The following is a 15,878-nucleotide window of genomic DNA, read 5'->3' as shown; positions in this document are numbered from 1 at the left end:
TGTGTTTAGTATTTTTATTACAATATGAGGGGCATCTAAAAATGTTCATTGAATGCACTAATATCTAAATATCAAACACACACACACACACACACACACACACACACACACACACACACTCTTTCATTGACATTTGGATATTAGTGCATTCAATGAAGCAAAGCATAAACTCTTCTTCTCCTGCTCCTCCCTCTCTCTCTCTCTCTCTCTCTCTCTCTCTCTCTCTCTCCCTCTCTCTCCCTCCCCCCCCCCTCCCTCCCTCCCTCCCTCCCTCCCTCCCTCCCCCTCAAAAAAAAAAAAAAAAAAAAAAAAAATCTGCAGAGTTGCTTGTGATATTGATACATCTGTATGGTATGGAAGTTGTCAGTAGAGAAAATTTTTATACTGGTTAATACTTTATAGACAGAAAGCAAACTTTTTAATGGTGTTCCATGTTTGGGATTCCAATATTATTTCTGGGCAGAAAAACTCTGGAACAAATGAGTAAAAATCAATACATGATTGGATTTTTGTTCATCCTGAGGTGCTACCAACATGGCCAGGGACATGTGATCTGTGGAAATTATGATTTATCGTCCTCTTGGCCTCAGTGATAACAAATACAGATAAAATTTCTTGTGGTCACCTATTCTGATGTTTTGTTGATTTGACCATGCAAGGTAGGCCCAAACAACCATGTTTCAGTAGAAGTTTAATAACACCACCTCCCCTTGTGCTGTTTGTTTGCTGAGAGAAACAGTGAATTTCCTTCTAAACTACTGAAGTAACTCATAAAGATTCCATGTTGAACTCCTGTATTAACTCTTCTTAATACAATAACTCATTACTTCCATTCACAATAACGTTCACACACTTCAAAATAAGTTATAATGACTGTCTGATCTTTACATCATCTTAGTTCAGATGACAAGATTCAACTGATAGTTTATTAGATATTTGCTTGTCACATCTTTTACATTGTTGTCTCATGACAATCCTATTCTCTGTGGCTGCAAAACACATCCAAGCCATGACATCAAGGAACAAGTGGCCCCACAGCAAGTGGAGATGCTAACTCTCTGTCCTACCTTGTGTATGTGATGTGCCTATGTCTTTTATCACACCTGCACATGTCACAAACCATTCCTCCTACAGTGTGATATCCAAAACTGATTTGTTTATAAAATAAACTTTCTTCAAATCTGACAATGCCCTGGTTGCTCATGATTCTTTCACGAGTTTGCATAAATTTGTGCATGACCCATTCTTCTTTCGTGAGCTGCATTTCCTTCCCCGTGCCCCTCCCTCCCTGTTGTCACTCCTTCTCATCTGCCTTTCCCCCCCCCCCCCCCCCCTCTTCCCATGTCACGGCATTCTTATTGATGTCGATCTGGCTATCCACCAGGTACCTTCTATTCCTTCTGATTTTTGTTCCCCTTGTCTTTTTCTTGACCTTTGCTTCTGAATTTCCCATTTGGGGAAGAACTTCCTCCCTACCATCCGTGGCATGGATTCCTCTCCCCTCTACCACTACTTCCCCTCTTCCTTCTCCACAGTAGCCGCTCGCTCCCCCACCAACAACACCACCGACTCTGGACCCTACTACCAGACCAGCGTGTGCAGCCAGTCTGTTTAGTGGGGCTGTTATGTACCCATTTGGCTGAGCCCCCTGACAACGCAGGGATCATACTTCTGATAACTGGGCTGTTGGCTCCCATGCTTGTCCAGGAGTGGTTACTTGTCAGCCTCGCTGCAGCTGAGTGGCACCTGAGCCCCTGATCGGAGTGGATGGTATCGGGGCAGGTGCTTTCTGTATGAAACGTATTAAGCTCCAAAAATCTGCCCATTCTTCTACAGTTGTCTCTTTGGTGTGTAATGGATCATTTAATGCTTGTTCTTATGTCCCTACGACCTTCCCCTCCCTAGCTATAGCCTGGGTGGAAGGCCAGGCTCACCGACTTGGGGCAAACTTCTTTCCCCTTTCCTGTCCTGCACTAGGCTGATGGGTCGCTTTCATTGCCACGAAGTCAGAGACAAGTTTGGGGAAGTGGAGTCTCTCAGTAAGTTGTGGTTGCGTTTGCTGTTGATTAAAACTTCTTCTGCAGCCCTTTGTGCATGCGACCATCTTAGCAACATCCTGGTGTCCATTACTCCTTACAAGTCTTTGAATATGGTTCAGGGAGCTATTTTTCTTCAGGACCTCATCCTTCGAACTGTTTATGAACTCCAAGCCAATCCAAAACATGGCATTTAATTTTGTTTGGGGTCAGTATTTTGAACATAGCTGCACTTCACCAACAGTTACAGAACAGCAAGTGTAATAGACAGCCAATCAGGTGCAATAAATCGTGGTTTTCAATTAACCCTCAGCATGGTTTCAACGGATTTAAACTCGTCTTCCTCAGAAGAACAGGAAACAAACTTCACATTAGCAATCAGTCATTAGAGCTATCTCCACATGAAATGTGTCGGCAGTTGTCTGTATGTCCAAATGTAAATGTTTTCATTTAGCTCATAACATAGTCTGATATTTTAGAGATTGGTTTTAGTGATGTGACAAGCCCTTGATTGTAGGGGCCTTAACTTTTACTTATGAACATACAGACCATCACTAATGCATTTCAAATGGACATAGTGGTACTGACTGGATTCAGATGGATCTCTTCCAGGGTCAGAAAGCCTCCATCACTCCAATGGTGTTCTGTTGTTTGTTCCGTCAATTCTTATGGGAGTTTAATAATGCCATTGTTTTTTTTTTTTTTACACCAATGGCTCTAAAACCACCGATCATGTGGGATGTGCTTTCACATCTTCTTTTGGCATGGAACACCATGTCTTGCCTGCCACATGTGGAGTGTTTACTGTGAAATTGGTAGCCATCTGTTGGTCCCTCTGCTTTATTAAATGGACATCTCTTACCCAAGTTTTGTTATGTACTGACTCCAGTGGTTGGCCTTCGGGCAATTGCTTGATGTTTCTCCTGCTACTCTTCGATCTCTGGCATCCACAACCTTCATGTCAATTTTGGCAATGCTGCTTGTTCAGTTGATTTTCTTTGGTTCCTAGCCATTGGAGTATCCCAGGTAATGAACTTGATTGAATTCTCTGATTGTCAGTCTGGCTAGCTGGGGGGTGGGTGGGTGGGCTACCTACCATCAGAAAGCCAATATTCGCTTGGTATGTTTGCTGGGGGGACCTCATCCGAGATGTGTAGGTGGTCTTGCTGATGGCTATCGAATGTGCAGGGTGCGGTCGTTTGCAAGTTGTGGTTCACATAAGCACCAACAACATCTGTTGCATGGGTTCTGAGGTGATCCTCAGTTTGTATAGGCAGCTGTTGGAGGTGGTGAAGCCCAAAGGGTGCAAGTAGAGCTCACAATTTGCAGCATCATTCCCAGACTTGGTCGGGGTTCTCGCATCCAAATGGAGGTTCTCAACCAAAGGCTTCGTCGACTCTGTGGTGGTCTTGGCTGAAGATTTCTGGACCTGCATTATCATGGTGGGATATGTAGGACTCCCCTTGATACGTCAGTGGTGCACTACACAAAGGAAGCAGCTACTCAGTTAGCAGAGTACTTGGGAGTGAACATGAGGATTTTTTAGGCTAGGCGGTAGTTTGAAGTGCTATGATGAATGCTTGCTAGTCGATTTGGAACAAGGGAAGTCAAACAGTGTTCAGAATAAAGACGCTTTGACTGTCATGGTTTTATCAGTAAACTGTCAAAATATTCGTAGTAAAGTTCCCGAATTTACTGCTCTCCCGGAAAGTTGTCACACTCATATTATTCTTGGGACTGAGAGCTGGCTGAAACCCAAAGTGGAAAGCTCTGAGATATTTAGCGAGTCATGGAATGTATATTGGAAAGACAGATTAGGGGCCATAGCAGGGGGAGTTTTCATTGCAGTTGACAAAAATATTGTCTCTGTTGAGGTCGAAGTTGAGTGTGCCAGTGAAGTAGTCTGGTTGCGTATAACAGGTTTAGGTCAAACTATGTTAATTGTTGGATGTTTTTACTGGCAACCTAACTCCACTGTGGCATTTCTAGAGTCATTCAAAGAAAGCCTACGGTCAATAGTGCATAAATATTCAGATCATGCAGCACTAGTTGGAGGCAACTTTAACTTGCCAAGTATAGACTAAGGTGTATATGGATTCACCACAGGGGAGGGAGTACAGACAGACAGTCATGCAAAATATTTTTGAACATGTTTTCTGAAAATTATCTTGAGCAGCTAGCTCAGCATCCCACACACAAAGGAAATATCTTAGACCTTGTAGATATGAACAGGCCAAACATTATCGACAATGTCATTATAGACACAAGGATTAGCGATAATGATGTCATTTATAGCAACTATGATTACAAAAGCTAATAAGTCAGCCAAGAAGGCTAGGAAAGTGTTTCTGCTAGATAGAGCAGATAAGCAGTTATTAATATCTTACAGTGAACTGGCATCACTTAGTATCAGCAAGATGGTTGTGGAGGAATTATGGGCAAAGTGTAAGCAGATTATAAATTGTGGTCTGGAGAATTATGTCCCTAGTAAGTGAATAAAGGATGGAAAAGGCCCTCCATGGTTTCATAACAAAATTTGTAAGATGCTGAGAAAGCAGAGGCTGTTGTAGTCTCTCTTCAAAAGGGGATGCACAAATGACGACAAGCGAAGGTTAGTAGAGATTTATGCGTTTATGAAAAGATCTATGCAGGAAGAATTCAACAACTACCACCGTCACACCTTAGCAAAAGAGCTAAAGTGGAGTTATTGAACACAGTTTTCCGAAATTCCTTCACCAGGGAAGACGAGTGGAATATTCCAGAATTTGAAACACGAACAGCTGCTAGCACGAGTTTCTTAGAAGTAGATACCTTAGGGGTTGCAAAGCAACTCAAATTGCTTGATACGGGCAAGTCTTCAGGTCCAGATTGTATACCAATTAGGTTCCTTTCAGATTACACTGATACAATAGCTCCCTACTTAGCAATTGTATACAACTGCTCGCTCACCGATAGATCTGTACCTGCAGATTGGAAAATTGCTCAGGTTGCACCAGTGTTTAAGAAGGGTAGTAGGAGTAATCCATCAAACTACAGACCTATATCATTGACGTCAGTTTGCAGTAGGGTTTTGGAGCATATACTGTATTCAAACATTATGAATCACCTCAAAGGGAACGATCTATTGATACATAATCAGCATGGTTTCAGAAAACATCGTTCTTGTGCAATGCAGCTAGCTCTTTATTCGCACAAAGTAATGGCCGCTATCGACAGGGTATCTCAAGTTGATTCCGTATTTCTAGATTTCCGGAAAGCTTTTGACACTGTTCCTCACAAGCGACTTCTAATCAAGCTGCGGGCCTATGGGGTATCATCTCAGTTGTGCGACTGGATTCATGATTTCCTGTCAGGAAGGTCGCAGTTTGTAGTATTAGACGGCAAATCATCGAGTAAAACTGAAGTGATATCAGGTGTTCCCCAGGGAAGCGTCCTGGGACCTCTGCTGTTCCTGATCTATATAAATGACCTGGGTGACAATCTGAGCAGCTCTCTTAGGTTGTTCGCAGATGATGCTGTAATTTACCGTCTAGTAAGTTCATCCGAAGACCAGTATCAGTTGCATAGCAATTTAGAAAAGATTGCTGTATGGTGTGGCAGGTGGCAGTTGACGCTAAATAACGAAAAGTGTGATGTGATCCACATGAGTTCCAAAAGAAATCCGTTAGAATTCGATTACTCAATAAATAGTACAATTCTCAAGGCTGTCAATTCAACTAAGTACCTGGGTTTTAAAATTGTGAACAACTTCAGTTGGAAAGACCACATAGATAATATTGTGGGGAAGGCGAGCCAAAGGTTGCGTTTCATTGGCAGGACACTTAGAAGATGCAACAAGTCCAATAAAGAGACAGCTTACACTACACTCATACGCCCTCTGTTAGAATACTGCTGCGCGGTGTGGGATCCTTACCAGGTGGGATTGACGGAGGACATCGAAAGGTTGCTAAAAAGGGCAGCTCATTTTGTATTATCACGTAATAGGGGAGAGAGTGTGGCAGATATGATACGCGAGTTGGGATGGAAGTCATTAAAGCAAAGACGTTTTTTGTCACGGTGAGATCTATTTATGAAATTTCAGTCACCAACTTTCTCTTCCGAATGCGAAAATATTTTGTTGAGCCCAACCTACGTAGGTAGGAATAATCATCAAAATAAAATAAGAGAAATCAGAGCTCGAACAGAAAGGTTTAGGTGTTCGTTTTTCCTGTACGCTGTTCGGGAGTGGAATAGTAGAGAGATAGTATGATTGTGGTTCGATGAACCCTCTGCCAAGCACTTAAATGTGAATTGCAGAGTAATCATGTAGATGTAGATGTAGATCTGACAGAGAACCAGAGAAAATTCTGATCATGTGTAAAATCACTAAGCAGGTCTAAGGCTTTCATTCAGTCATTCTTAACCAGTCCGGTCTGGCAGTTGAAGTTAGCAAAACGAAACGTAAAGTTTTAAATTTCACAGTTGAGAAATTGTTCATGCAGGAGAGCCTTACAAACATTCTGTCATTTGACCATCGGACAGACTCCTCTATGGACAACATAGAAATAAGCATACCTGCTGTAGAGAAGCAACTTAAAGATTTGAAAACAAATAAATCTCCAGGTCTGGTTGGAATCCCAGTTTGATTTTACAAAGAGTACTCTATGGCACTGGCCCCTTACCTAGCTTGCATTTATCGTGAATCTCTCACCCAGCATAAAGTCACAATCAACTGCTAAAAAGTTCAGGTGACTTCAGTATATAAGAAAGGTAAAAGAACAGACCCGCAAAATTACAGACCAATATCCCTAACTTCAGTTTACTGCAAAATCCTTGAACACATTCTCGGTTTGAATACAATAATTTTTCATGAGGCTAATCAGCTATGTCCACATATCAGTGTGGTTTTAGGAGGCATCGCTCCTGTGATACTCAGCACGCACTTTTCTCATGTGACACACTGAGAACTATGAGTGAAGGGCAACAGGCAGATTCCATATTTCTACATTTCTGGAAAGTGTTTGACATGGTGCCCCATTGCAGGCTGTTAACAAAGGTACGAGTATATGGAATAAGTTCACAAATATGTGAGTGGCTTGGAGACTTCTGAAATAATAAAACCCAGTATGTTGTTTTTGATGGCAAGTGTTTGTCAGAGAAAAGGGAATCGTCAGGAGTGCCCAAGGGAAGTGTGATAGGACTGCTGTTGTTCTCTGTATACATAAATGATTTGGTGGATAAGGTGGGCAGCAGTCTGCAGTTGTTTGCTGTGATGCTGTGGTGGACAGTAAGGTGTCAAAGTTGAGTGTCTTTAGGAAGATACAAGATGACTTAGACAAAATTTCCATTTGGTGTGATGAATGGCAGCGAACCCTAAATGTGGAAAAATGTAAGTTAATGCAGATGAGTAGAAAGAACAAACCTGTAATGTTTGGATACATTATTACTAGTGTCCATTTGACACAGTCAATTCATTTAAATATCTGGGCATAATGTTGCAAAGCAATATGAGATGAAACGAGCATGTGAAGCTGCTGGGGAAGGCAAATATGTCGACTTTGGTTTATTGGGGGAATTTTAGGAAAGAGTGGTTCTCCAGTAAAGAAGATCACATATAGGGTGCTGGTGTGACCTATTCTTGAGTACTGCTCAAATGTTTGGGATCTGTACCACGTTGGATTGAAGGAAGACATTGAAGCAATTCAGAGAAGGGCTGCTAGATTTGTTACGGGTAGGTAAAAAAAAAGTAAGTGATATGGAGATGGTTCTGGAACTCAAATGGGAATCCGTGGAGAGAAGGCGGCATTGTTTTTGGGAAACGCTATTGAGAAAATTTAAACAACCAACATTTGAAACTGACTACAAAATAATTCTGCTCTTGCCAACATAAATTGTGCATAAGGACCACAAGCATAAGGTACAAGAAATTAGGGCTCGTATGAAGGCATACAGTTGTTTTCCCTCACTCTATTTGCGACGAGTGGAAAAGGAGGGGAAACGACAAGTAGTGGTACAGGGTACCCTCCACCATGCACCTTACGGTGGTTTGCAGAATATCAATGTAGATATAGAATTCTCCGTGATTCCTCTAGGCAACAGATTTACAACTTTACATCAAATCCCTCTTCGCGCAATCATGGGCTGATTCGACTCCCCCTCCCCCTAATAACCTTTGATAACCTTCGTGCAGTCAAGGAGATCCCACTACATGGTGTTTTTCCCTCTACCTCTCCCGGCGGGGATCTACCATTTTTGTATTAGGTTGACTCATGGGTTTTTACTTTGCAAAGAGCCACTCCTCCGCCCCCCCCCCCCCCCCCACCCCCTGCATCCTGCCAAACCCCTCCTTTTTTTTTTATTATGAGTGCCCCCTCATGGTGATCCATATTTTGCTGATCTGTCCCTGCCTTTTGGCCCTTTGCACTAAATTGTCTTTCCACTTTCCTTGTCCTATGCATTAGAGAATGATCCTCCCCAGTTTTCTTTGTGAAAGTGGTTTGTCGTTTCAGTACGTATCTTAATTCCCCTCTGGAACTGGAGTCCTTTGGTTAGCATTGACGTTGGTTTTGGAGGCCTCAGTGTTGCCTCCACACCAGCCAGGTTCCCTCCCCTCCCCTCCCTTGTTTCCCTGTGTTTTTTCTGGTCTTTTGTGCCATTTTGTTTCCCCATTCTTGTGTCTTCTTTGCCTGGAGTTGACCCTGTTGTGTTATGATCATGGTAAGGTGTGGGGATCAGAAAGGGACAGTGGTGGTGCTGGTGCCCCAAAAACATGTAGCATTTCTGGGGGCACCCACTCTCACCGTCCTGCCCCCTCCCTCCCACTCCTCCTGGTCCCTACTCTCCCTGCTGCCCTGATGTTCCTTTTACCTCTTCGCTTCCCCAATTTCCCTTCCCCTTGACTGAACTATGCTGTTTGTATTGTTCCTTCCTTGGTTTCTACTGCCATCTGCCACCATCATGGGACCGATGACCCACTCTTTGGTCCCCTCCCCCAATCAACCAAACAACCATCAAATCTGATGAGCATCTTTCATTGTTATGAATGCTCAAGACATGTGATCCTTTTATCAAAACTGACATGTCACATCACACATCCCGCTATAGTTATGTGAGATCTCGTGAAGGGTTTTCCGCTTATCTTACTAAAACAACTTGGAATTCATTGAAAACAAATTCATATAACACTAATGATTATCAGTGTAATTCTCTCTAATGCCATGCATATAATTTGCATTCAAATCCACAAACTTATTCAAGACATGGGTCTTTTGATTACTAAAAAATTAGAACATTCTTTCACCACTTCATGTTTCTAAGTGTCTTCTCTACAGAACACCCATTTAAGTATCTCTTATTTAAATCTTTGTTTTACAATGTATTCCACAGTCTCTTCATTTCCTCATAAAGATAATGACTTCGTCTTAGCTTGGATATGCTGTAGTTACACACACTACTCTTTCAAAAAAATTTGTATAATTCCTCTAACAATACATATCTTTTATTATCTTGTTCCTATAGCTTATACGTCTTAATTATATAGGTTTCTTTATCTATGTAGTATATGTTAGTTCTCTCATTTTCTTGAGTTTGTTTCATTTTATAATGTTATCATGAAATCTGTGAAGAGCTTCCATTGAGGTTTCTTTATTTTTGTTCTGTTCTCAAACAGATAATGAGTAGCATTTCTCCTTTTATCAGTCTGTAAGTTACTTTACTGTCAAAGACATACCCTTGAGTACAGATATGAAAACAAATTACCAAGTTCATTTTACTTTTATTCACTTGACATTGACCACATATGTGTAGTCTTTTTTTTCTAAATTATGTAATCTTTGTAATATTTCATAACTTTACTAGACACCCCTGTATAGATTACTTATATTCCTTTTACATATCCTTGGCTCTATCACACTCAAAGAGCTATATGATGAAAGGTCATCATTGCCTATTGTTATAACTGCAAATCAGGGACATCTATTATGTCAAGCACATTTGGAAAAGGCTCTGTCATAAATCAGCACTATCGAGGTAAGTGTCTTTATACTCTGCCAGTTTGGCGAATCCTTCACAAATGGGAACTACAATTACATGACAGTTTCTTATCTCCATAAAAACTTCTTATTTCTTCCTCTGTGAAAAGATACTTCTCAGTCACATATCATTCTTATGTTGCTAGAGTGTTTCTCCCAAACCTACTCTCCCCAAGCAGTTAGGCCATCCCTTCCATGAATTAAGCTAACCTAGGCATAGGTCATCCTTTACATGGGTTCACCTACCATTTCCTCTGCAACACATCTGTAGTATGAGGTACACTGCATCCCAAAAAACCAGTAATAACCAGTGTACCTTACCCTGTCCCATAATCATTTATTTGAATGAATTTCTCCTTGGAGTTTTAACTTTACCTTGATGCCGATAAACTGATTACAGTCTTAGCATTATTTTACCATTACAGTGACATAACATTTCACTTGCTAAACTACTACTTTTTCATGTACATGTTCACAAGTCTACTACACTTTGGGAATGGTTTCTTTTCTCTTCTTCTTCTCCCTGTTCATGTGACATTGCTATCATGTCGTACCTCTAAAGACTTGTAATTACAGTGAAACAAACAAATTAACCTTTCAATAAAGAAAAGAAATATTTGCAGAAAATTTGCTGTGCTTTATTGCTCGTGTGTGTGACCAGGCTCACGTATTCACACTTTAAAAGAAATCACAAATCTTTATGTTGCTCATAATCATCACTGTCTAGTGTATATCTTTCATGCTTTGATCTTAAGTAACATACTTTTATTATTACCTTAACCCTTATAGGTTTATATAAAACCCTCATTAGTCATATTTACCTTTAGGATAGGACAGTAGGAGATGGAGTTAGGGTAAAGACAACAGGAGAGAAAGAGTAGAAATTATTACTCCATGGAAAACAAAATACAGGATACTAAAACAGGCATCTTGGATACCCAACACGTCAACCCAGCGAACCTGCAAAGATCTCATATTGGGGATTTAAACTTCTTTATCATATCAATCCCCCTATTTATCATATCAGACCCCCTATGAACCATAGACCTTGCCGTTGGTGGGGAGGCTTGCGTGCCTCAGTGATACAGATAGCCATACCGTAGGTGCAACCACAACGGAGGGGTATCTGTTGAGAGGCCAGACAAACATGTGGTTCCTGAAGAGGGGCAGCAGCCTTTTCAGTAGTTGCAGAGGCAACAGTCTGGATGATTGACTGATCTGGCCTTGTAACACTAACCAAAACGGCCTTCCTCTGCTGGTACTGCGAACAGCTGAAAGCAAGGGGAAACTACGGCCGTAATTTTTCCCGAAGGCATGCAGCTTTACTGTATGGATAAATGATGATGGCGTCCTCTTGGGTAAAATATTCCGGAGGTAAAGTAGTCCCCCATTCGGATGTCCGGGCGGGTACTACTCAGGAGGACGTCGTTATCAGGAGAAAGAAAACTGGCATTCTACGGATCGGAGCGTGGAATGTTAGATCCCTTAATCGGGCAGGTAGGTTAGAAAATTTAAAAAGGGAAATGGATAGGTTAAAGTTGGATATAGTGGGAATTAGTGAAGTTCGGTGACAGGAGGAACGAGACTTTTGGTCAGGTGAATACAGGGTTAAAATACAAAATCAAATAAGGGTTGTGGCCAAGATAGACACAAAGCCCATGCCTACAACAGTAGTACAAGTCTATATGCCAACTAGCTCTGCAGACGATGAAGAAATTGAAGAAATGTATGATGAAATAAAAGAAATTATTCAGACATTGAAGGGAGATGAAAATTTAATAGCCATGGGTGACTGGAATTCGGTAGTAGGAAAAGGGAGGGAAGGAAACTTATTAGGTGAATATGGATTGGGGGTAAGAAATGAAAGAGGAAGCCGCCTGGTAGAATTTTGCACAGAGCACAACTTAATCATAGCTAACACTTGGTTCAAGAATCATAAAAGAAGGTTGTATACATAGAAGAATCCTGGAGATACTAGAAGGTATCAGATAGATTATATAATGGTAAGACAGAGATTTGGGAACCAGGTTTTAAATTGTAAGACATTTCCAGAGGCAGATGTGGACTCTGACCACAATCTATTGGTTATGAACTGTAGATTAAAACTGAAGAAACTGCAAAAAGGTGGGAATTTAAGGAGATGGGACCTGGATAAACTGACTAAACCAGAGGTTGTACAGAGTATCAGGGAGAGCATAAGGGAACAATTGACAAGAATTGGGGAAAGAAATACAGTTGAAGAAGAATGGGTAGCTTTGAGGGATGAAGTAGTGAAGGCAGCAGAGGATCAAGTAGGTAAAAAGACGAGGGCTAGTAGAAATCCTTGGGTGACAGAAGAAATATTGAATTTAATTGATGAAAGGAGAAAATATGAAAATGCAGTAAATGAAGCAGGCAAAAAGGAATACAAACGTCTGAAAAATGAGATCGACAAGAAGTGCAAAATGGCTAAGCAGGCATGGCTAGAGGACAAATGTAAGGATGTAGAGGCTTATCTCACTAGGGGTAAGATAGACACTGCCTACAGGAAAATTAAAGAGACCTTTGGAGAAAAGAAAATGACTTATATGAATATCAAGAGTTCAGATGGAAACCCAGTTCTAAGCAAAGAAGGGAAAGCAGAAAGGTGGAAGGAGTATATAGAGGGTCTATACAAGGGTGATGTACTTGAAGGCAATGTTATAGAAATGGAAGAGGATGTAGATGAAGATGAAATGGGAGATACGATACTGCGTGAAGAGTTTGATAGAGCACTGAAAGACCTAAGTCGAAACAAGGCCCCGGGAGTAGACAACATTCCATTAGAACTACTGACAGCCTTTGGAGAGCCAGTCCTGACAAAACTCTACCATCTGGTGAGCAAGATGTATGAGACAGGTGAAATACCCTCAGACTTCAAGAAGAATATAATAATTCCAATCCCAAAGAAAGCGGGCGTTGACAGATGTGAAAATTACCGAACTATCAGTTTAATAAGTCACGGCTGCAAAATACTAATGCGTATTCTTTACAGACAAATGGAAAAGGTGGTAGAAGCCGACCTTGGGGAAGATCAGTTTGGATTCTGTAGAAATATGGGAACATGTGAGGCAATACTGACCCTACGACTTATTTCAGAAGCTAGATCAAGAAAGGCAAACCTACGTTTCTAGCATTTGTAGACTTAGAGAAATCTTTCGACAATGTTGACTGGAATACTCTATTTCAAATTCTGAAGGTGGCAGGGGTAAAATACAGGAAGTGAAAGGCCATTTACAATTTGTACAGAAACCAGATGGCAGTTATAAGAGTCGAGGGACATGAAAGGGAAGCAGCAGTTTGGAAGGGAGTGAGACAGGGTTGTAGCCTGTCCCCGATGTTATTCAATCTGTATATTGAGCAAGCAGTAAAGGAAACAAAAGAAAAATTTGGAGCAGGTATTAAAATCCATGGAGAAGAAATAAAAACTTTGAGGTTCGCCGATGACATGGTAAGTCTGCCAGAGACAGCAAAGGACTTGGAAGAGCAGTTGAAAGGAATGGACAGTGTCTTGAAAGGAGGATATAAGATGAACATCAACAAAAGCAAAACAAGGATAATGGAATGTAGTCAAGTTAAGTCGGGTGATGCTGAGGGAATTAGATTAGGAAATGAGACACTTAAAGTAGTAAAGGAGTTTTGCTATTTGGGGAGCCAAACAACTGATGATGGTCGAAGTAGAGAGGATATAAAATGTAGACTGGCAATGGCAAGGAAAGCATTTCTGAAGAAGAAAAATTTGTTAACATGGAGTATAGATTTAAGTGTCAGGAAGTTGTTTCTGAAAGTATTTGTATGGAGTGTAGCCATGCATGGAAGTGAAAAATGGACAATAAATAGTTTGGACAAGAAGAGAATAGAAGCTTTTGAAATGTGGTGCTACAGAAGAATGCTGAAGATTAGATGGGTAGATCACATAACTAATGAGGAGGTACTGTGAATAGGTTTGGGGAGAAGAGGAGTTTGTGGCACAACTTGACTAGAAGAAGGGATCAGCTGGTAGGGCATGTTCTGAGGCATCAAGGGATCACCAATTTAGTATTGGAGGGCAGTGTGGAGGGTAAAAATCGTAGAGGGAGATCAAGAGATGAATACACTAAGCAGATTCAGAGGGATGTAGGCTGCAGTACATACTGGGAGATGAAGAAGCTTGCACAGGATAGGGTAGAGTGGAGAGCTGCGTCAAACCAGTCTCAGGACTGAAGACCACAATAACATCAATCATATCAATATTAAATAAAACTTTTCCCTGCTCCACTACAGTCTGGAACCGCGCGACCGCTAAGGTTGCAGGTTCGAATCCTGCCTCGGGCATGGATGTGTGTGATGTCCTTAGGTTAGTTAGGTTTAAGTAGTTCTAAGTTCTAGGTGACATGACCTCAGTAGTTAAGTCCCAAAGTGCTCAGAGCCATTTGAACCATTTTTTTCTGTGCCCCATTTTAGGGTCTGCCAGGTACACTGCTAACAGCTGTGGAATACCTGTTACTTCAAAGGGTTCCGGATAACATGGGAAAAATTCACTAGTTTCTTTCTTTAAATCTGAGCTCGGGTGATAGTGCTTCATTAATACTGTATATGATATTGCAGTGCCTGAATTGTTCAGAAGTAGGATGAATGATCCTTTGGACTTGCATGATTTTCTGAAGCAACACTGCATCAACCTGCTGATCAATACAGGTTCTGCAACATTGTATTTATCTGCCGACATGGGGCAAGTGACTTTGAATTAAAATATTTACCTTGTAGGGGAATACGCATAATGGAAGTAAGAGTACAGTCTTTAGACACATGGTTTGCAACATACGAAAGTGTGGGTCTGATTCTGAGGCATGCTCAGATTGCCTAGTGGTAAGGCAACTGCTCATATTAGTGGGAAATCCCTGTTCAAGTCCCAGTCCAGCACAAATTTTCATTATTGTCATTACATTATACAGCTGATGGCTATCCATATTCACGTCTGTGAATACATTTCATGTATTTCATTTTGGCTGTAACCACCACAGTGCCTGTTCCTTCAAAAGTACATGCATGTCCCGAAGGAACATTACATTGTACTTCTGAACAATACAGGCACTGCAATATTCTATTTGTCCACCAACACTGGAAAGAAACTTTCAATTAAAATGTCTCCCCTGTATGAGAATATATGTAATGTGTGTATAAGTACACGTTGGAGACACATAGTTGACGACATATGGAAGTTTAGATCTGGCTGTGAGTCATCTGCAACAGTCAGATCTTGTAACAATTGCAGTGCTTTTAGATATGGTTAATATGATATGCTATTGTTGTCCTCTCTAACTTTTTGACAGACTTCATAGATTATTAATACTTTTATTACCTTTCTGTGTAAATTTTTAAAATAATAGAATGTACTCACATGCTTGGTGTATTTATGAATATCAAAATGTCTGTACTTTCTGTGTGTAAACCATATTAAATCTTCTTCTACTATTTGTGGAATACATAGGTTCCAAAGCAGTCCCTTTTCATTTAACCTCCAGAACAAAATATTTTCTCTCACAAACCACAAAGATTTTTCTTCTGGCAGACATGATGTCTGCTCACATAATTGAAGCTCCTCTCCAAAATACTCATCTGTCCAGACATATTGCTTTATTCTTAAAGCTAACTTTCTTACTATAACAATATTATGAAAAAGGAAACTGCTACTCACCATATAGCGGAGATGATGAGTTGCAGATTGGCGCAGCAAAAAGACTGTCAAAAATGAAGCCTTCCTCAACAATAGAACGCGCGCACACACACACACACACACACACACACACACACACACACACACACACACACACAC

General features: G+C 40.9%; 1 protein-coding gene across 2 annotated transcripts in view; it reads left to right on the top strand.

Annotated features, from left to right (window-relative positions):
* LOC126483961 (voltage-dependent calcium channel subunit alpha-2/delta-3) overlaps positions 1–15,878 on the top strand; it is an 832,874-nt gene that overhangs the window by 793,278 nt on the left and 23,718 nt on the right. The window lies entirely within an intron of this gene.

Source organism: Schistocerca serialis, chromosome 6 (genome assembly GCF_023864345.2).
Source record: "Schistocerca serialis cubense isolate TAMUIC-IGC-003099 chromosome 6, iqSchSeri2.2, whole genome shotgun sequence".
NCBI lineage: Eukaryota > Metazoa > Arthropoda > Insecta > Orthoptera > Acrididae > Schistocerca > Schistocerca serialis.
This window is presented reverse-complemented; position numbering and strand designations above follow the sequence as displayed.